Source organism: Amphibalanus amphitrite, unplaced genomic scaffold, assembly GCF_019059575.1.
Source record: "Amphibalanus amphitrite isolate SeventyFive unplaced genomic scaffold, NRLGWU_Aamphi_draft 000226F_arrow, whole genome shotgun sequence".
Lineage (NCBI taxonomy): Eukaryota > Metazoa > Arthropoda > Thecostraca > Balanomorpha > Balanidae > Amphibalanus > Amphibalanus amphitrite.
The window spans coordinates 527,449-549,252 of NW_024881721.1; the positions used below are offsets into that span (position 1 = coordinate 527,449).

Below are 21,804 nucleotides of genomic sequence, written 5' to 3' on the forward strand. Positions count from 1 at the left end.
CTGTTCTCATTATCCACATTTAACAGCAACAGGTATCTGAATACAGCTGAACTGAATCCAAGGTTAGGAACAATGAATGTTTCCTAAGCTGGTGTCTAAGCCAGAAGTCATCAGGGGTCCATCCGACTGCTGCGGTAGAGTGGCTTTTCATAGTGACAATAATCCCTGCCGGCGTGCTGTTTTGACGCCCGTTTGGTCGCTAACGGCCCTTTATATATGCGTTTGGACACGATTTGACACCGCTCACTGCGATATACGAGCCGGGAGGATGGGTCGCTAAGTGGCGTTTGATGAGTGTCCTCGCCAGCCAGTCGCGGCGACCCATGACTCCGTCAACTGCCTGGATGATGGACGGGCTCGGGTAGTGTGCGGCGCGGCGGCCGACGACCCCGCCGCAGAGTTTGCAGGCTGTCTGGCCTGGCTTCGTACGCGGCAACGTGTCTGTTGATGGAGGTTGTGTTCGGCTTTGTGTGTTTGAGACCGGAGATGAACGAGACCCCACTCATATAAGCAGCGTATGAAACAGGACTGGAAACTTACTCTCCAGTCTCTATAGTCATGAGAGACCCCTAAGTAAGAGTTGAATTGTTTCCGGAAAGAAAATCCTGTCACCGCTTCAGACATTGTTGGACTCGTTTCTCACCGATCTGCCCTGTGAACGTCTCTGGCGTACTTTGCCTTGAGCTGCATGCGTAAGCGGTGTAAGTGCACTTTCTTTGGTGCTGATGGAATCTCGTTTCACCCGAATTCTGAACGTCACAGACCGAACTGTCCTATGCTGTGTGTTGTGCGTGCTCTGTACATGCCTGTCGTCCAACCTGTGGGGATTAGATAGCCAACCGACTGGCCCACGGTCGTATGCCGTCCCTGGTCCGTGTTTTCCTATACAGCTACACTAGGGTGTTTCACATTTTCAAAGTGCCATATTGCGAGTCATATCGATGTTCCCCTCAAATGTCATCTGCTCACAAGTTTCTGTGTAAAATTTCACTTCATTCTGATGATGTTTAGAGGTCGCACATTTCTGCGACTTTTCATCTCTGATTTTGTTTCTGGCCGTAACATGAGTAGTCTTCCTGCGAACTGATTTGGTTGAGAAAGCCAGGCAGTAGCGGCGGAATAGGGGGTGCAGGGGGTGCAGCTGCACCCCCATCGAAAAACATGGGGGTGCAAACATATCTTTTTTGCACCCCCAAAATCCATACAAGGGGCCCGTCGCACCATCCAATACATTTTCTCCTGAAAACCAGTGATCGGGAAACGAACACTGATGTGGAATCATCCGGGGTGTCTATTTATGGTCAGGAGCGCCCCATGCTAGTCGGGGCCTCCACACCGGCTAGAAGTGTCCCGAGCCGCGTTTGGTGCTCCACACGGCATCTGAGGGCCCCCACGACGGCCTCAGAGGGCCCTTTTATGACGATCTCTGAGGGCTCCCACCTGAGGGCTTTGTCCCCTGGGGCCCTACAACGGCCACTAAGGGCCCTCGTGACGACCGCTGAGGGTCCCACAGAGACTCCAGGGGCCACGCTGGCCTCTGAGGGCCCCTATTACGGCCTCTGAGGGCCCTTACGATGATCTCTGTGGGCTCTCACGACGAACTCTGTCCCCTGGGGCCCAATAACGACCACTAAGGGCCCTCATGACGACCGCTGAGGGTACCACAGGACTGGGGCCCCACTGGCCCCTGAGGGTCTCTACGACGGTCTCTGAGGGCCCTCGTGACGGCCCTAGACCCAACTCAAGTCTTAGGGCCCATTTGGCTTCAGGCTGCCCAGCGACGGCCTCTGAGGACCCCAACACAACCAGGCTGCGGGGGCTATGCTGGCATCTGAGGGCTCTGCAACGGTCTATTGAGGGCGGCAGGGCCCTAACAACGATGGCCTGCGAGTCGTGGAACTCAACCGGAAGGCGCTGCCCAAGCGCACCAAGGAAGGATGTGCCCCCTTCTCTGTGTAACGAGTTTTGGTGACAAAAGTGTGCGACCCCTAAATATACTTAAATTCGGGTTTCAAGCGTATCAATCGATTCAGTTTTACGGGTAGAGTTGGGGCAAAGTCGATATGGCTGAGTTTTGAACCAACATTTTTTTACCATAGTGTAATGAAACACCCTAAGCTACACGTTACACATGTGTAACATGTATGTGTCGACAAGTGATGTCAGTTGCTGGTCGATGTTTTGTAATACCCTCCGAAACACAAATACCGATTTGACGTTTACTTCTGGTATGCTTTGGTAACATGTTGTGAATGTTATTATTCTCGACAAAATATCCTTCAATTTATTTCATATCTTTTTAGTATGTTTATGATTACCTTCAATAAATCATCTCAAATGTCAGATTGTTCTACAAAATCGCTATGTTTATTTGCTTTATTGCAACATTAACCCTCGCATGTGTGCGGCGTTTTCCAGCTTCTAATGTGTAGGGGGGGGGGGGGGGGGTCGGTTGGACCCCCCCTTGCCGTTTGGCCCCTGATCGAGCTAGAGCTTCGCGGAAAAAACGAGCGTGTTGCCCGTGACGAGAGGAAGCCGATGATACCCAATTTTAGGGTCCTAGGTCATTGGTTGACCTTCCAGGTCAGGTCAATGACCCAAAGTCGGGAAAATCGGGACCTGTTAGAAAGTCGTAAAGTGTGGCTGCTAAGGGGTTTTTCGGGGTGCTGATCACGAATATCGTGTTAGTTATGATCACAGATGATGTCTTGAAGCATTTAGACCAGGTCGGGTCAGGTCAGGTCAGGTCAACCAGTAGGCGTCGTGACGGGTATTCGTAGTACGTGTCAACCACCTCTGACAGCTTCGTAACATGTTACGAAGTCACCAAAACTACTTCGTAAATGTTCAAATGGTTGCTAAATTCGAATTCAGCTCCAAAAACTAGCCTAGAAACATGTAAAACTCGAAAAAGTGAACCGAGGTCACCCGAGGTCACCAAAGGTCAATGACCTGACCTGACCTTCAGGTGACCTTGACACCCACGGGAGTAACATCAAATCACATGTTTGAACGTTTGAAACCACGAAAAGCTTGCAAACGCGCGGCTAGTGCGAGCCGACATACGCGAAATCGCGATTCCGGCCAAACATGGTCTCGGAAAAGAGGTCACAGGTCAAAGGTCATTTGGGTCAGGGTCATGAAATTTTCAGGGTAGGTGTAAAATTGATCAATGCGAGGGTACTGAAAGTTTCGTCGCGATCGGCCGCTTTTTACGCGAGTTATTCGCGAAAAACCATGGGGGGGGGGTCCATCCGACCCCCCCCTACACATGCGAGGGTTAAATATTATGTGCTTCATGTCTTGTTACAAAGTACATCTCATAGCTACATACTTCGACGTTAAACGATATTTTTATCGTTAAAGGTCGGTTTGAATTTGGCTTGGTTTCTACATCTAAAACATTCCCTTTGGTAATCGCAGGTCGTCACCAATAGTCCACTCGATTCGGCGTAAATGGCTGCTTTGCGGCGATTCCGTGCTATCAGTGGTCAGTAGTCATGAAGTGGTTATAGTCACTTCCTTCAACCTTTTGAATACTTCATAGGCCTGTGGTACAGAGGGAATGATCGGAGGGAAGCAGTGGTTTTTCGGTCGCCATCCTCTCCAAATAATTTGTCGGTGCTGACATGCCTTCAGCGACTACCAATATGTCAGCGCTGACAGATGGAGACGAATCTATAAATATCTCCGAGCTGGCGAGCCAGCCGTGAGAGTCGTGGTTTTTCGGTCGGGCCGTGAGAGCCATTCGTTCCTGACCTTGCCGAGCTGTCAGCTGGGAGCGGCCGCGGCCGGTGTGGGCCAGCACCCTCCGGCCTCCGCTGCTGCTGGCTCGCTCGCTGACAGTATCGGAGCTCCCAGATAGCAGCGAGATGCACGATGTCCTGGCCACAAGACGACGGCCGCCTTTGATAGCTGGCCGATCTTGTTTGTCTGACATCGATAAATGACTCGGTCGCCAATCACCTATGAATCAGCTTCCCTGCAATAGCCAAAAAGGCAGTAAATGTCGCGGAATGTCGGCGGTGTGGCTGCTGTTTGCTCCGGTGGGAGAGGGGCTGTGCAGGTTCTGCCCGCACCGGAGGGACGGACTGGAGCGCGCAGCGGGCGCCCGCGGTCGGTGTTTGCGACTGGCGGCCGATAACGGCTGAACGAGCTGGTGGGTCGCACGGAGCGCTGGAGCCGCGCCGGTGGCCGCTGGAGCTGGGAAGGTCGTGCTCCGGCCGGCGGTGACATCAGCAGTTCAGCACAGAGCGCGGATAGCCATCTCTGAGCGGCGCTGCGAGCCGACCGCGGCGACCGAGCGGCGTTGGCCCTCTCTGCGCTGAGCCGGGGCAGCTCACCGACCTCTAATGCCGCTGCGTGACCGCGCTCAGCGGGGCCGGACTTCCCAACGGAAAGCTGCTGTCCCTGGCACGCGAAGGCATCTTCATCAGGATCTGGCGGTCTTAGGACGCGTCGTTTGCGCTTACTGCAAGTGCTAAGCCCGTCAGCGCCGGGCCTCGAGCGTCACAGGGGCGGGTGGCGCGCGGCGAATCCTGCTTACGAGTGGCGCAGCCAGCCGCGGCAGCCGTGACTGGCCCGATTGGGGACAGTAAACTTACGGAGAAACGCTTCCAAACATTAGCCGCACTTTTTGTGTCAAGAAAGCACTTATGTCAAGGAATAATCGTGCAGACATGAGGTAATGCTTGGCCTCGACAAGGACTTGCTTGCCCGACTTTCGACTGGGCGTGCTTTTTTATTCATTATTGCGGAAATACCCCCGAGGTCTGGACACTAGAGTGGGTGAACAGCGTCATAAGCCTCGTCAACATCGTAGATGTATATAACTGGCCGAGCTTTATTGTTAAAAAAGGTTCTTGAACTAAGTGTAAACAAGCTGCTACTGTCGTGGATTTCTGGAGTACTGGCTATCGTTCGGCACGACAGTTAGCTTTTACGGGAAAATCGCAGCCTTGTAAAGTCAAACTTATCATGATAAAGCCGCATGTTCTCGAAGGTTGTACCGATGACTGATCTATTGCTTGAAGGACAGATTTGTATTTTTATGCGTCAAATCTGCAGGGCAGTGTTTTCTTTGTAAAATCGCGAAACTTGTTTGCAAACATGCTTCAGAGAAAAAAAAAACGCCACAAGCTTTTGTTGCATAATCTATATTTCTTATGATGTATGTTGGTCTTAATCTAAGTCTAGAATTCAACAAATTGCAGCTTCATTGTAGCATGTTTGTGTAACTTCTCACTAAACAGCTGGGACGCGACGTGCTGGCTAGTAAAATGTAGGAACACTATTTATGAAACGTCAATTCCTGTGCTGTGGCTGATTGGAACGATGTCCTTTTCCGATCTGAAATGATAGATGTGAACTCGAATGCCGGCTGATTAATCTGCTTATAACTGTTGTTATTTTTATTTGAAGTTGCATTGCATGTTTCTGTTTACCTATTGATGTTGTGTTTATATTGAAATGTATTTCAATTGCATGTTAATCTTATATCTAAATCGATGTAGATTAGATGAATATTTGGAACATTGTTATATTTTTAGATATAAATAGTTATGTCGTCTTTTGTTTTAGCTTTTGTACTTTTATGGATAAAGTTATTATTGGCTCTCGGCATTTCGAATTTACACATCCCTAGTATTTCAAGTCAGATCTAAATGAACCTGTTTTAAAGTGAAGGTTAAACAACATGATTTTTGAGATATTCGCGAAAAACCACAAGGGGGGGGGGGGGTGTTCAAACACCCCCCCCCAGCAGGCGCGGGTTAAAGGGATTATCAGGGTTTAAAAATTGAAAGGAATCGGCATAAATTTCCAATCAATGAACTCCCCAGACTCTGCCGATTCTAAAGATATGCATAAAATGTAAATCGGTACCAAAATTTGCGAGATATAGCCGTTTCAAAATTGACAAAATTGTACTTACTCACGCAAAACAAGTACTTGGGCGGCCAAGTTGGCCCATCGCTAAAATGTAAACAAAGAGCAGCCTTGGGAAATTTCGCCAAGGCCGCCGCACCGCACTGGCGATTTCCACAAGACTGTTTTGTTTTTGTCTGTTGTTTTTAGGGCCTTGCAACAAGATTTCAGTGCTTGGCATTGGATTTGGATATGAACAAATTGAAGATTTGCTTTTCAATAAAACAGCAAGAGTTATCAACATTGCCAAAGTTATTATATGGGTGTGATTTGAATAGCTTGTTTGCTGATCATCAAAATCTTGATGTTAATATCATTTAAATGTCAACAATTTTCAAGGGTAAATTTGAGTGTTTTATTTCAATAAATTGAAATGTAAGTGCATCAGGCACAAGAGCTAAGTTTCAATCTGATTATTTTGTCAAGAGTGGTGAATCTAATGTAACGTCTTGAGAGAAAGCTTACCTAAGTGACTGAAGAAAGCGCTACAGTTATTCAAAATCAATGTTGATCTGTTTTTTTTTTCTAGCAACATGTTGTACAACATGATGTGACATGACCTCTGTGCCCTGTACGTCACCCCTGCTGCTGCAGCAGATCCCCGGCTTCAACTATAGTTTGTTATGGGTGGTCTCTCCGTGAACGTCTTGGTGCGTTTCTACATATTGTTGCTGTGAAAGGACTGTACATGAAAAATATGTAACTTGTATGTTTTTTATTGCCCTGGTACCTACTTAACCCTCGCCCATGTAGGGGGGGGGGTTGGTGCAACCCCCCCCCCCTGAGGTTTTTCGGAAATAGTGCAAAAACGGCGGCACGCAGCGCCGCCAAATTTTGGGTACCTTATGGGGCAAACCTTGCGCATCTTTTGATAAAAAATATTTGACCGGGTCATGTCAGGTCACGGAGTTATGACGTCACAAAGGGAACAGCCTCCGGCCGGATTTTCACAAACTGAGTGCCAACGCCCGAGGTTTCCTGCCGGTGGTACGGAGATCGGTTGATGGATCGTGATGAAACTTCCCATGCATGTTGGGGCAAGTATTGGCTATCATATGGTATAAGAAACTTGACCGGGTCAGGTCAGGTCACGGAGCTATGACGTCACAAGAGGAACAGCGTCCGGTACTATTTTTGAAAAGCGCCCGAACCACTATTTTGCTAATTCTTGTCACCTCAATGGGAATATGCAGCAATATTAGCTTCTGTAGGGAGCAAATCGACCTCCCAAATCCAAAAATACAATCAGATTTCAAAAATTTAAATTTTGATTTTTCGAATTTCTGCCGCCGACTGTGACCTTGCCGACTTCCGGCGCTCGCATGTTTATTAATCCCACCCAGAAATGACAAACAAAGCCTCTGATTGGCCAGTTTTGGCTGACAGACGCAGAATATTTGTCAGCAATAGAATACTATGCTTTAGCACGTTTTCAATAGTGACGCATCCGTTACATTTACAGGTTAGGGCAGCTAAAATATTGTAATGGATCTAACATGTTAAATATAACATTTTTGGAAGCCCGTACAGATTGTTTCTAGTGAGTTAGGTGTTACAAAGTATTAAAAGAAATGATTGTTATCTGTTAAATAAAGAACAAAAGCTTTTAGCTACTAACATACGCCTGACAGTCTCCAGAATCCTGCGTACGGGGACACCGCAGTTTCTGTTTCTTATGTTATCGCAATGGGGAAAAATTGAAATTTTAAATGAGTCAGTATCGTGTTAAGAAGTACTGATGCTTTCAAAACTAAATGCCTTTCAATTCAAATTCCAGAATATCCTTTCGCGGAAATAGCCCTTCTCAGCCTGTCTCTAACGCTACAAGTCTGAACAGTGAGCGTCTCATGCGTTGCTCACGTATCGCGATAAAAACTAAAAAGGACGGTGTCATATAATCAAATGAACTTTTCTTATGCATAGAGCATTTGAAACCTCACACCAAACGCCTCCCTTCCTTGTTTTCCACTGCTGCCTTTCACATACCTTACCTAGTACCTACCCAATGAGTCAGACCGTTCCAGCTCGACGTTCCTTATCGACTGCCTCACATTCAACGGCCATATCCCACCTACGCTGAAAACCAATCGGAGGCACTTTCAATCGTCCCTTGAATAAAATTGCTACCTACACGCATTTAGAGGAGAACGAGGCCCAGAAAAGGCGTGCATAAAACGATCGGTTTCGGCCCCCATGGAATAAGCCAGGAGGTAAAATCATATTGATTGAAGAACATTTTCGAGGACATGATATCTATCAGATATTATTTTGCAAAGGTATTGTGAACATAACGTCCGCGTATCGCAGCTCTGAATCTGCTGGTGTCAGTCCCATGCAGCAGCCACCGGACCACTGCCCCGCCGCCTGCCGTTCGCTGATCATACAGGCCGGCTGTCCCAGTGTCTCATCAAACGATCACAGCTGACTCATTATTTATAAAATGCCAAACAAAAACAGACACCCAATATTATAGATCACGCCAGCCCTTTCAGTCATGCGCGTGGAGATATATCGGTAGTTTTCCTATCACAGATCACACTGAACAGAGGAAAAGCGTACACACGCAGCAATAAATAACGCATTATCAAGTAATGCATTACACCGATCGATGCATCGTGGAATACACCGAAAAAATACATCACTGCTTTAACGTTCCCCAGGTGGGTGGGCCGTGGGGGCGTTTTTTGGCCACACCTGACAATTTTGCGCTTGCATAGATAAAACGACACGAAACTTAGTATAGCTTATGTATAATGCATCGATTCGCATCAATTGTGAAAAAAGTAACCCCATGTCACCTAAGGTCAGGTCAGGTCACCATGAAGTAGAAGTTTGAAACTCGAGCTATTGCATGAGAGAATCAGTACCAACATCTTGAATATTTTTAATTTTGATATCGGTGGTGACCTAGGGTCAGGTCAACTTTGCGACGTCTCCAGTTTCAGTCAGTATGAGGAACTCGAAATGTTCTGCTTTTGAAACAAAAGCACTCAAACATCGGGATCTATCGTATGCTCCTGAGGTCATCTCAGGTCATGTAACGCCTCCCAACAGTTTATTTTTGTACATCGATTTTAGATGGAACGTGGCCAGAGCGCTAAAAGCATCATAATCATAGGCGGCGGAACAGGCCGAGGGCACCGGGGCACCGTGCCCCCTTTGATTTTGGCATTTTAACATTAGCCCTATGGGCGTTGCATGGAAAGAATGAGACCAAAAGTCGGCAATGCCCCCTTAATTGAAGGTGTTCCGCCGCTACTGACGTTAATCTCAATTTCAATGTAACGAATCAATGACATGCAAAATGGCATTTTCTGCGACATTGACCTGAGGTCAAATTTATTAAGCTGACCTTGTTAGGCCAAGAAGACGAGAGAAACGCAGTGCCGGTAAAATCAACGTAATAAAAGGTTGGTATGGTATCAGTTAAAAAAAAAAAAAAAAGATAAGACGACTTCCGAAGCAAGCCGATTGTTCAGTTTTTGTCCTTTGGAGGCTTAACCCTAGTTGACCTTAGCTCAAATCTGAGAACCTGAAAGATTTTCGAAAGGGCTATCGAATTCGCTTTTCCGCGGCGCTGTAGCTTCTTTGGTTCCCGAATTATGAACCAATTTGTGAAGTTGTCAAAATCGGGGGCCAAAATTCGTCATCATTTTACTTTTGGTGACCTCCAGTGACCTCAGCGATGACCTGATCAAAAATGGCCTGCATGATTCTGAAGAAAAATAGCGATCTATAGATTGATTTTACTGCGTCTTTCCAGCTTTGCTACATTCCAAGATAACCTGGTGTGGCCGAATACACCTCCCCCCCCCCCCCCCCAACAAGTTGGCTGAGGGCCACCCGGGCGCGGGTTAATAACATGGCGCAACAGGTTTTGTTATCAACTTGTCCTTTTCACACATAGGCGACACTAGATATCACAGCCAACGCCTATCACCAACCTGGTGGTGGGCTTTGGCCAGCGATCGCCGATCGGGGCCAACGCGGGATCTTACTCGTCCACAATCAGCAAGAATGATGAACTACAGCTGCTCCAGACCGGCCACTTCAATCCAGCGTGTAATCTTCAGTCCACATCAGAACCACTAGTGAAACTCTACTGAGTGGACCAACTGCACTGCATCTTTGACCTCCTTTGCAGCTCTGGCTTTTCAGAATTTGAACAGCCTTCTCTTTCCCACCCTTCTGTGCTGATGAATGATGATCCTTTGGAAACCTGGAAAAAGACAGTACAACTCAGGGAGATGAAACCGTTTTGCTATGGGTCTGTTCCAGTCGCACTTCCTAACACATCTAAACTCCTCAAAGAGCAAGATAGAGGAGGTTGGAGCAGGGCCCTTCTTGGCTTTGTAGGGGCGAAAGGTGCCACAGGAACAGGGAAGCAATCTTGGAGGAGTTAAGAGGTGTTAGGAAGTGCGACTGGAACAGACCCTATGACAATGTCTGTGCATAGAGCAAGCAGATGGTAGAAGTGGTCAATTGGTGAGTGGAACAAATGCAAATGCCAGGAAAGCAGTCATAGTTTGTGATAGACATGATGCAGATGTTGGCCATGCTGACAAGGCAGATATAATTACCAGCTTGTTATACTAGTCTATAACTCATCATATTTTCATGTTTAACAGAGGGAATATAATGTAAAAAAAAAGCCTTAGCCAGATGAAAGTAGATAATATAAGTTCTATAGAAAAATGTTTATGTATGTAATGTAGGATTTGTGGTTTTTTGAGGCTAGGTAAATGTGTTCCCTGTTCAACAATTCTTCAGCATTCAGACATTGATGTCAATGTACAATGTACATGCATCAACATACCTGTTGTGAAGTGATTCTGGGCTGCTTTCCTGAGCAGTTGATGGCCACCACTGGAATCTTAAAAACACAGCTAATTTTTTTCCATTTTGTTAACTATGACTGAGGATCTTCTGTGCTGAAAGAGAGATAGACAATAGACATCAGCTGATAGACATTGTACAATGTACAACTCATTTGTGAAACAAGATCAATTCCATTTAGGGGTAGGTCGTAGGATAATGGTGACATGAATGAATTTCAGTTTTCACTTTTCACCAGTCCAGGTACCTGGTGACAAAATGAAATATTGTAGGAGGTATCATTAATGTTTCTGGTAGAAAATGCAGGCATTTTAGAATTCAGTTGAAGCTTTAGATGGAGGATTTTTGGAAAATATTTGCCACAAATAACATTGGAATCTCCGAAACAAAAATCAAATCTTACTTGATGTCAAAAACACATCAAACTATTACCATTGAGCACCAAGCAGCATGCTGAGTAGTCATTCACTAAGACATATGCATGTTACACATGGCTACAGTACTTTGAAATAGCTTTTATAAAATGTATGCACTCATGTAATCTTAACATGTAAAATGTCAGCTAAAACTTGTTTTACACTAAACCTGCTAAGCCAAGAAAAAAGATAAATATGAGAAGCCCAAAACAAGTTATTGAAAATATAAACACAGGTAACGTTACAACAAAACTGAGTCAAAACACTCAAAACTAAGTGTTTCAATGAACGCAAGATTAATGCGTGTCACAGAAGCAGCTGTCCACTGTAAAGCAGAGTGGGCACAGCATGGTGAAAGCAGGAAGTGGTGCACAAAACTGAATTAAGAAGAGTGCCCGACTAACTGTATCTACATCCCTTTACATGTAGGTACTTACAAAATTTGAGCACAATCAGCCAAAACTTAACTGTGAAGGAGGCCATGCCCACTCGCACATGAGAGGTGTGCAAAAACATGCCTGTATACCTTATGCCTAGATACATAAAGATGAAAATGTGTTGTGTCTGTGTGCCTGGTTAGTGGCATGACGTGACATGACTATCATCAATACCTGACAGTACAATTATCATGATATTATCATTATTGCAATTGTAATAAAAATGATCAATTGAACTTTTCTTCTCACTTTATATAGCCAAAATACCTGAGATTTTTAATATCAAGTTTGCGTACTCCAAAATCGCAACTTCCGCTTCCTCCAGAACTTTATAAGTTTGCGCAAGATTATTATCCATTAGATGTAGGGATGATCATGACCACTTGACTAAAAAATGGTTCACTTGGTTCTTACAAGCCTGTTAACTCACTACGTTTATATAGCCTTGCTCACTACACAAGGGGAGGGGGCACTGCAAAAGGGTGTGGAAATCGCCACATTTGTCTCATGATGTTTGATGTATAATAATCGGTATCAAAATATCGTCGTATTTGTATGCAAGGTCACCAAAGAATGAGCCAACGTTATTTATCAAATATCAAAGCAAATTGGCAATATCTAGCACAACGAAACACATAATTCAACACCTAACGATGCCGGCCGAGTCCCCAATACCACCATGGCGACCGCTCAAGTCCAACTGGCCGGCAACTGGCCAATCAGGGAGCTTGTTTGTCATTTCTGGGTGGGATTAAAAAACATGCCCGGCGCTCCCAACGCGCCATTTTTAGAGCTAGGGAAACGAAATACATACCAAACGATAGAGAATTGATCAAGGAACACGATAGTGAAGGTTTCAAGTCGATATCTCCCACCGTTTTGCCGCAATCGCCGCCGAAAGTTGAAAAAAGTCTATTTTTCCGAAAATTTGACCTTTGACCGGTCAAAAGTAGGTCAAATGTTGACCTAGGACCAAAAAATATACCACCAATCGCGAGATCTCGGCGAGAGCAATCCGTTGGTCTTTTCCGCTAAGCTCTACGACGCTCCGTTTTCAAACGCCAAGGGGGGGGGTCGCACCAACCCCCCCCCCCCTGCATGGGCGAAGGTGGCAGATCGCCGTTTACGGGCGAGGGTTAATGTATATTTTTGTTGTTTATGAGTGATAAATGAATATATTTTGAGGAAAATTGAGTCATTTCAGTTTTAGTTTGTGGAACAGAACAGAAGAAGCTGATGAGTGTGGATCATGCTTCAATTGAGAGAATCATCCTCAGTTATCTACATATAAGCATGCTTTGTAAGCTCCTTGCATTTTGCCAGCTTCTACTTGCTAGTCACAAGACCAAACGAATGAACGTGAGGGCCAAGTCCTTCACACAGCATGGATACTTATAGGTACTGCACTAATGTATAATGTTCATTATGTTCATATTAGCAACTCACCCAGGCAGCCTGCCTTGTGGTATTTCTGAGTTTAAGATTTTGCAAGACTCACACTAATCAATAAGGTAAATTATATTGATATGTATGGATGAACAATGTGCAAAGGGGTCGCACGTGCCTGCTCAGTGCTCAGCCATGGATGCACGTGCCCTCTCAACAATGGTCGTGCTTGCAGATATCTCCATGGACGAACAATGTGCAAAGGGGGGGCCGGGGGGGGCGTGCCTCCGCGGCCGCCTGTTGGCTCAGCCGCTGCTGCTGCTTGGCGCCGCTGCTGAGCGCTGCCGGAGACGCCGCTCGCTGCCGGAGCTGCCGGAACAGTCACCGGAGCTGCCGCCCGCTGCCGGAGCTGCGGGAGCCGGGCCCGCCGCCCATCTGTCAGGACCGCCGACGGCAGCACGCCCGTCTGTCAGGGTCTGTCAGTGCCGGCAGTGGACGCGCGCGGGTGCGGGCCGGGTACGGACGCGCGCGGGTGCGCGCCGGGTACGGGTGCGCGCCGGCTATGGACGCGCGCGGGTGCGCGCCGGCTATGGACGCGCGCGCGCTTGCGTGCCGACGATGGGCGCGCGCGCGCGCTTGCGTACCGACGATGGGCGCGCGCGCGTGTATGCCGACCATGGCTGCCGCCCGCTGCCGGAGCTGCGGGAGCCGGGCCCGCCGCCCATCTGTCAGGACCGCCGACGGCAGCACGCCCGTCGGTCAGGGTCTGTCAGTGCCGGCTGTGGACGCGCGCGGGTGCGCGCCGGGTACGGACGCGGCGTTCTCGCCGGGCAAGGACGCGGCGCGCGCGCCGGCTATGGACGCGCGCGCGCTTGCGTGCCGACGATGGGCGCGCGCGCGCGCTTGCGTACCGACGATGGGCGCGCGCGCGTGTATGCCGACCATGGCTGCCGCCCGCTGCCGGAGCTGCGGGAGCCGGGCCCGCCGCCCATCTGTCAGGACCGCCGACGGCAGCACGCCCGTCGGTCAGGGTCTGTCAGTGCCGGCTGTGGACGCGCGCGGGTGCGCGCCGGGTACGGACGCGGCGTTCTCGCCGGGCAAGGACGCGGCGCGCGCGCCGGCTATGGACGCGCGCGCGCTTGCGTGCCGACGATGGGCGCGCGCGCGTGCATGCCGGCCATGGCCGCGCGCGTGCGCCCCAGCCATGGACGCGCGCTAATGCGCGCCGGCGATGGGCACGCACGTGCCTGCTCGGAATGGATGAGCGACGAGCGTGCCTTCTCGGAAATGAGTATACATGCAGACATCTTCATGGATGGACGCTTTCAATATGTTCAATGTGTTGAGACGGATCTGAGTAAATTGGAGAGAAACTAGGATAGTTTTAGTCCTGCTCAACTGGTTCTGCCAATAAGTAGTGTACAAACACCACCTTGCTGCCAACTGCTTACCAAATACCGCATCTGTTGTACCCTTGCATGATGCATATGTACATACAGAAACAATTACAGTCTGTTGAAATCTGAAAACATGCACTGCTGAGCACTGTGGATGAATCTGTATGAACCGTGTGGCCCAGCGAAACCTTCTGGACCAGGTTATAATTGACAGTGAATTAGTAATCAATCCTTGCGAAGAGAAATTAGATGATTGTGCCTTAGATGAGCATAATGAAGAAGCGTTCCTGAAGTTGAGTTAGTGGCTTTCCATCATCCATGCCAGATGGCCAAAACGCACCATTTCAATACTGTCCCAAAAATATATTTCAAAACACTTATTGCATGGCTACACACACCAGCTTACTCGGTCACCACACTCAAACCAAGGCCATATAAGTAGACTCAAACACAGTCTACTGATACAAACGTCACTGGTCTCAAGTCTGCTCAATGCACCAGCTGTACACTACTCACAATACGTAAGGACTCAACGTCAGCCACCAATTTTCTACATCAAATTCACATCAGGTTTTCAAAGTAACAATGTATGTGCCACTTCTGTACTTTGTGCTACAAACACAGAATAAATGATATCAGTCAGCAATGCATTGCTCATTGTTGAGTGCAAAGTGTGCGGAGATCAGTTGCTTTACACACCACCAATATCATGCTGCAATGTGCTCAAAATATGCCCATACACCAACAATAAAGCACAACCATGAAGCACCACTGATAACACTTAACCTCAAAGCACACAACATGATAATTTATTTATTTTGAGTACCTACAGAAACAGAATGTCTCAAGGCCACTCGTGCTCACTCCGAAATCTGCCAAGTGCCAGTCGCTCAGCCTTGAACATTGACATTATTTCATCTGAAATCTATTTTCTTCACTTGATCAAAGTTGATCTGCGTCATAATCTTACAACGGATGTCTTGAATTATTGGTAACGTTCAGCACTTAGCATTAACATTACAAATGATAGGTAACTTTGGTTCAACGTTCCACCCAAGTTTCTTCATTGCTGGAGCTATATCACTTTCAAGTTTAATTGCTTGAACTAAGACATTCTTGAATTACACTCGAGATGAGCTTAGTTTGAAAGCACACAACATAATTTTTTAATTATTTTGATTTTTGATAACCCACAGGATATCTAGAAGCTACACGCACTGGCTACAAAGCCCACAAGTCTTGAACATTCAAATATGAATAGGAACAGCTTTGTTTCGCACAGATTTCGCACATGGCGGGATGGCGCCATTCCGTCCAACTCATACAGCCTCAGAAATTACAACAACACACTCAACTTACGGAATATCCGTCAAACAAATCTTATTTACGACGACACGAGCCAATGCTAACAACGCTTGCCAGTTGCGCTAGAGATATTGGAGTGGAGACGTCAGAGAAAAAAAGTCTTTAGATTTCTCCCATTTCCCCACGTAACGTTGAACGGCCGTTGCGGCCTTATCTGGTATGCGACGGCCTTATCTGGCATAAAAAATATCTCTAGAAGTCTCTAGCTAGTGTTAAGCCTATGGACTTATAGGGAAATGTATCCGAGTACTTGGTACTGCCTCCTCCAGGTACTGGCTGGCAGACGGATCAACTTTGGAGGCCCACCATTTGGAAATTAGGCAATTTTGAGACGAATGACTTCGGATTGGGGCCTCAGCCACCTTCTTCTACACGTTTCACTGAGTAACTCCGAAATTTCGGAAAAAACCCTGATAATACCTTTAAGGCGCACGGTGGGATTAAAGCTGAATGAACAAGGAGGAAATAATTTCCGGACACCCTGTAGTTACTTTTAAGCGTGCACCCTGCGAATGCATAATTTCTTATACCTTTGTCTTTGTTCAAACCAGCTTTTGCATAACTCTGATGCCAGGGTCATTCCTGGTACCATCCTGACTCGCCGCCTACGCCACGTGCTCTGATTGCCTAACTCTTAGAATTCGCGTAAGCCAATCAGCTAGGCTCACAGGTGTCGATAGGTATCCTGGCTATGATTTGGTACTGTCCCTAATGCTGAGGAGTGAGGACTGAAAACTGAAGATGCCCATTGCGATAAGCCAGGTGCAATATCTCGAGCGGCGTTTCGAAGTGCGAGAGGCCTGACTCATTGATGATACAGCCGTTATCATTCTGTTTATCGCTGCATATCATACTAAAGAATAGTGTTTTAACTATTGACAACAAACCTTCGGTTATCAGTGTATCACGATCTGGTGATGTGAGCAGCGTGGATCGACGAGGGTGATATGGCTCCGATGTGTCACACCTATTCCAGTGACTGAGAACTCACGACCTATCCGAAATGCTTGGTCCGATCAGCTCAGCGCCCTGTAAAAAAGCTAGTCATAGAACGAGGTCGTGACCCGACCCATTTCCTGGTTAGTTGACAAGAATAGCGCCCTGTCAGAGCTGCGTGTCTTAATCATGCGTTCCAACGTAGCTGAGATGTAAATGCGATAAGTCATAGTTGCCTTTTTCGTCTTGTAATATCGAACGTGCCCGACAGGGATAAGATAAGCCACGCACATCGACATCCAGCGCACATTTTCTCATGCGGAAGAGTCGGCAAACCTCGCTCTGTAAGATGGAACCGAGTTTCCAGTCTTAAAAATCTCCCCCTAATCCGACTATGACCCTTTTGTATGACGCATGCTCCTCTCCGGCTGTATCTTGCACTACCTTTTATGGTCATGGTAGGTGCATGCGTTTGCAGCTAAAAAAGCTCGGCTTTCCCAGCCAAAGGCTGTTGTGGCGCCGTATGAGGTCAGCACTAGCATTGAGATCGGTATCTGATCTGTCCGCGGCCGCATATCGCTTTGTTCGCAGGCGCCGGCCCGCCAGCGGAGCTGCTTGGATGGGTATTGCGCGCGCAAAGTCACGACGACCTCGCCAAGGTCGTGACACGAGCTATGTTTTTCGGGTTACTTGCAGACTAACTGTACAGTTTTCCGAGATGTAGATCTGTGTGCGCGACTGCTATCATCTGCCGCGCATATTATCGTTGTTTTTCTGGTGTGCGTTTTTCATGTTTACGTCGTGCTGGTCGTTTTCTCCAGCCTCCAAACATGACTCATACCCAAGAAGCGGTTTCTAGTTCTCGGATATTTTTAAGTGTCAAGGCAGATATGATCGACCTTTGCTTTAATCAAACGGAGGTCCTAGATTGACGCCACGAAGCATCACGACTTGGATGCTCCGAGGGTGAAGGCCAAAAGATGGGATGCATTTTTCACTGCACTCCTTTGAACTTCACGGGCATGTAGCAAGTGGTCGTGCATTTTCAGATGACCAGACATGTATGACGCATCCAAAGACTAATCCAACTAATATTTTTAAACCAACACATCAACGGTAGATGCACTCTCGTTTTTTTTCGTATAAGCCAGATCTCGGCTGACAATCATTTCCAACTTGCGGTGTCACCCTTGGTCACTCTTGACGTGTCACTCTTATCACTCTTGATTGTGTCACTGTTGGCACTGATGAGTTCTCACTTTGAGCGGTAACACGTCTCTATATCACTGTCCTATGAGACCCCTCACCGATGAAGATCAGTCAGGGAGAGGGCCTGGCCTCGGCATCACTCATCTCATCATGACCTTTGTGCTCGCGAGTCACGTCAAATGTGAAACGGGCCCATTATAGCTTTCTGCCTCTGCCTCCCTGGAATGGTAGGGTGGCATCCCCCCCTGAAACTGTCAACATGGACTGTCAGCATAAGCTGTCAACAGAGTCATCGGTCACTGCCGTTTGCTCACGCTTGTCGGGACGGTTATGAGGCTCAAAGGCCGCTCGCTCGCTCTTCATCTGCCGGTGAAGAGTGCGATTATTGGGAGCGCGCTGCTTGGCGCTGTGGGTTTTTGGCTTTCCATAGGTTTGATGACTGTGTGATCTTTTCATTGCTCGTCGAATGATTATGCTTTTATGTAAGCAAACATCAAACCAGATCCTCATTATGAGCTCAAATTATTTTCATCTGATTGTGACCAGCTTAAAAAAATACTAAGGTGGATGGGTCTGTACCGTCGACCTTCGTATTTGTGCTTCCTGTTATTGGCTTTTCATATCTCTATCATATGACGTATCTAATTGAGTTGTGCCTTGCCGGTGGTGTTCGCTTGTATCAAATCAAAATAGGTGCATATTTATCATTCAGACCTGTTATCGATCGTGGTGTGGTTTTGGACTCTGAGCTGATCAGGATCTACTGTGGTCACTAGTCTCGGAAGACCTTCGGATGTCTCCTTTTTCTAAGAAATGTTTTTAGTGAACGTTATCGATGTTGCATAGTCGTTCTGATTTTCAATTTTCGCCGCCGACCGCAGGCATTGTTCCCTGATGAAACCTCCAGCGAGGACGATAGGTACATGACACACAGTTCCGCCATCGGACCGTCCGCTTCAGAGAATAGCACCGTTTTTATCGTGAGAATTGGTATTCGTCATGCGATGGTAGTCTGTTTGTACAACATATCGCGTGGTTGTTGACAACTGCAATAAAGCCAACAAAGCGTTCACGTACAAGCTCATTCTTTGGTAGCGTCGCAGTATGCCTCTGGACCTTATGTTCGTCATTCAGTGGAATGTCGCTTAGTACCGTGCGTCCGTCCCAAGGCAGCGTCTCCATGTGAGGCTGTCAACGAAACTGGTGAAAGAATAGGCATTTGAAAGCATAAATAGGATGCTCCATCGTTGTCACGTGGCCAGGCAAAGCTGTTATCGAGAACGTTTCAGTGGTTCATCATCTGGAAAAACCAAATTGAAAGCTGGCCAATGGCCATCCCATTACAGGACATGATTCTTGAGGACGAATCTTCTACCTACCCTGAGTGGTTTCCCATGTAATGCACTGAACTGTTACGGCGAATGCTGCTGCAAATGGGACAAAGTTGTTTGGAAACCCAGAAAAATGCTACCATGTACCGTTCTACACGTGGCTGGGCACAGGTGGGTTCCAATGGCAGTTTTCCAATGGTTCCAATGGCAGTTCCAAAAGTGTAGCATACATATTTCATATCTCTTTGTAAGCAAATACCTCTTGGTATGTTGCTGTCGCGAAACTTCCATGCTACTGGCATATTGATCACTGGGACGTTGGCCGTGGGCAGACCCCAAATCTCAATTCGAAAGATGCTTAACAGTAAATACAATCTTATATATTGCATATTGCTATCACTTTAGTCATTCCAATCCCGTTGCTTTTGGGCTACATTATACTATTGTGATAGCTGACTGCTTTATATGCTCCGTTATCCACACTACAAAGCGACGCTGCATTGCCGTCCTCTGATCTCGTCTCCTTCCACGGCCCGAAGTTCCTCTGGTCCCGGGCTCGTGCACTGCGGCACAGCATAACCACAGGCGCTCACCACTAGTGCCATCTAGGAATAGAAGCGGAAGCTCAGCTGCGTGCCGCTGGAGCCAGCTGGTTCTGCTCTGCTTCGCAACTGTAGATTGTAGAACCAGTAAGTGAGATTGGTATTATATGAATTTTATTATATAATGCTTTGCTTATCCTTTGTTTTTGGCCAGTGCTTTCTGATGATTATTTGGGTGCACCTCGCCTTTCACCCGTTTGGGAGCGCTGTTAGCAGTGGCGTACTCGGCTAACCCAACACGCTCGTAAAGCTGGTAGCTTGTAAAAGCTTAGAGTTCGACGTTAGGCAAGCTTAACATGCCTAATTTTTCCAACATTCTAATACCAAGCTACTTGAATGCCTGTTTATTGACATGCAGGTTAGACATCGATGCTATCAAGAAGTGTTGTTCTTGAATTCCACATGAAAACCGCTTACGGTGCTTGATACCTCGATGTAGGCCGGTCCATATTATAGCCTGTTCTATTTCTTTGCTGACCACCTTCCCTCAACGCAGCACCACTGGTGACTACGGGTACCCAGTCAGTGCTGCCCTCTGCAGTGGAGTCTCCACAATCCTTCAAACCAGTCCAGCTCATGTCCTCGCTGCGCCGACACAGTCGCGGAAGATAAATATATTTTATTGGTCCTCATGTCCCGTCAATCAAGATAATGTCTCGGTTTTCACTGCACGCTGAGGGAAGTGGTCGCTGTGGCGACAGACAGACGATAAAAGTGGTCGCGGTGGTCGTTTGACCCGTCGTCGTGTCCGTCCTCGACCCGGGTGAGATCACTTAGCGTGCCGGCCGCGAGAACGGACCGTCCAAAAACGCTGTCCGCGCGGCACTTTTCGGTGGGTTTGGCGGAGGACGGGCGTGCTGGCACGCCGGCGCTGGGTGCCGTGCGCGGCTGGCTTGTCGAGCTGTCGCCGACCGGCCCCCGGCGCCTGTCGTGGCGGTGTTTTTCGCCGGGACGGGATTAGCGGCTCCGTCCTGTCGCTACCGTGTCACGGAGTGGTTCGCCCCGTATGTACAGAGAACGTTCAGAGCTGGTCTGTTCACGGCGACAGCCACAGAGTTTGGTGTAATGCGGAATTTCGGACAGGGTAGAAAGGAGTTCCTGGCAGCCGCGACAATACTTCCAAAGTGGAAATATACCAATTGTAGAAGAGTATTGTTGGAATTTTCTGGAGCCACCTGGAATCTCTTCAAGCACCCGTGTTCTCCATCCATATTTGTTCTAGTGATTCATTCTGACCTTTGATGCACTGTCTCATGTCAAATGTTCGTAAACGATTGCCAAAGACCACACACAAGGCGCGCACATACAAAGACAACTCACATTAGAGATAACGGTGCTTGCTGAGCATCTTTATTTGCTTGCGGCGTGCCTCGTGCCAGGTGGTGCGGTTGATACGTGTGACGTAGTGGGCGTGACGTCATGTGCGTATAAACATGTGACCGAGCTGGCAGCCAACCAAAGCAAACATAGTGCAGAAACCGGTTAGTCCAGGGTATAATAAACTAGATAGTGCTTCTGGATATAGATATTTAACGCAATAGATCATTATACAGCATTGTATTGCTTGTGTGTGCCTTAATTCTTGCTATGTTATTGATAAGAAGCAGAGGTATTGCAGGATGGGGCTAGCTGCAGATCAGTATGCAAGTGCTATGTCCACTACTAATAGCTGAGCTCATTCGCATTGTTTCTTCCTTGTTGTTTCGGGCAAGACTGCGAATCAGGGTTGCATTCCCGTTAGCCATTCGAATAGTGCGTCAATGTTGACGTCTGTGCCGTGCTTAAAAGCTTGTCAAATCCGGACTGTTTCTCTATTTTCTCTCAACTCTTCTTTCGTTACGTCATTACCTTTGTGCCCACGGAACTATTTTATCGTAGTTGTCAGCTTATCAATTTTGGAAACGTTTTCTCCGAAATCGTATGCATAGTTTTCCCAGAGAGTTTTGTTGTTGTGTTGCATCTCT

The 21,804-nt window shown here is 47.5% G+C and overlaps 1 protein-coding gene and 1 long non-coding RNA gene across 8 annotated transcripts in view; one reads left to right on the forward strand and one right to left on the reverse strand.

Moving 5' to 3' along the window:
- Positions 1-21,804, forward strand: part of LOC122385648 — a 145,755-nt gene that overhangs the window by 6,900 nt on the left and 117,051 nt on the right. The gene's annotated exons all lie outside the window — the stretch shown is intronic.
- On the reverse strand, positions 9,825-12,345 carry LOC122385651. Of its 6 annotated transcripts, none has more exons than XR_006257239.1 (3): positions 12,293-12,345; positions 10,742-10,856; positions 9,825-10,144 (listed from the first exon to the last, which is right to left on the reverse strand). It is a non-coding gene; the product is annotated as an uncharacterized LOC122385651 (long non-coding RNA). The 6 variants fall into 6 exon arrangements; XR_006257238.1 differs by having other exon boundaries at positions 12,290-12,308; XR_006257237.1 differs by lacking the exon at positions 12,293-12,345 and adding an exon at positions 12,262-12,291.